Here is a 1,061-nt window from a genome sequence, read left to right on the forward strand (position 1 = left end):
CTCAGGTAGGACATCCATCTGTCTCAAGTGGTCAGCGCGAGGGTAAAAGGTGAGACAAAAAAATTATAGCAAAGACAAATAAAAGACACACTACGGGAGAGAGAAAACACCAAATCAGTAATATATATATATATACATATATACATAGATAGATAGATAGATAGATAGATAGATAGATAGATAGATAGATAGATAGATAGATAGATAGATAGATAGATAGATAGATAGATAGATAGATAGTTGGATACTTTATTAATCCTGAGGGACATTCAGGTATTCAGCAGCTTACATACAAGGCAGGTTAGTAACATTAACATTAACATTAACATTAAAGGTTAGTATATACTCTGAAAATCTTGCTGTACAATACTATACTATAAAAACACTTCTAATTTTAAAATCTATACAATACTAAATGTAATGAAAATTCAATATACATTATTTACAAATTTCAAGGCACAGTGATTTAAAGTGAAATGGAGCTACTGAAGAGGCCACCACTCGTGTGGGCGCCAGTAAATATGAATGCGTGGAGGAAATAACAAGCACATATGGGAAGTTATTAACAGAATGATAATTGCTGGCTAAAAACAAACAAACAAATAAAGAGGAAGAATTAAAATAGCAAAAAATGAATGTGAAAACTCTCTGAAATCAGACAATCAATACAAAACAGCAGGACGATAAAAGGAAAATAAGAGTGGAGCCAGAAAGAACTAAAATCAAGTGGGGTAAATTTGAGACTTAAATTATGAAATTGATAATAGAAGAAACTGTAGAAAATAAAAGAATTTTCATACAAATTTTAGTTAGGAAGACAATATTCTTTACTAGCTAAGTGAAAAATTGTGATGAGTGAAGCATGACTTGATAAAAGAATTACTTGGACTGTACATATCCAGAAAGTACAGAACAAATGTAAGAAACTGCTGAATGTAATGATAACTACTTTAAATGCTGTAAACTGTGGATTAATTACTCACAGATCAGTTTAAATCAAGTCCCACAGCAGCAGCATCACGAATGGAAATGGGTTACTCCTGACCAGCAGGGGGCGGTAC

Source organism: Acanthochromis polyacanthus, chromosome 21, assembly GCF_021347895.1.
Source record: "Acanthochromis polyacanthus isolate Apoly-LR-REF ecotype Palm Island chromosome 21, KAUST_Apoly_ChrSc, whole genome shotgun sequence".
Lineage (NCBI taxonomy): Eukaryota > Metazoa > Chordata > Actinopteri > Pomacentridae > Acanthochromis > Acanthochromis polyacanthus.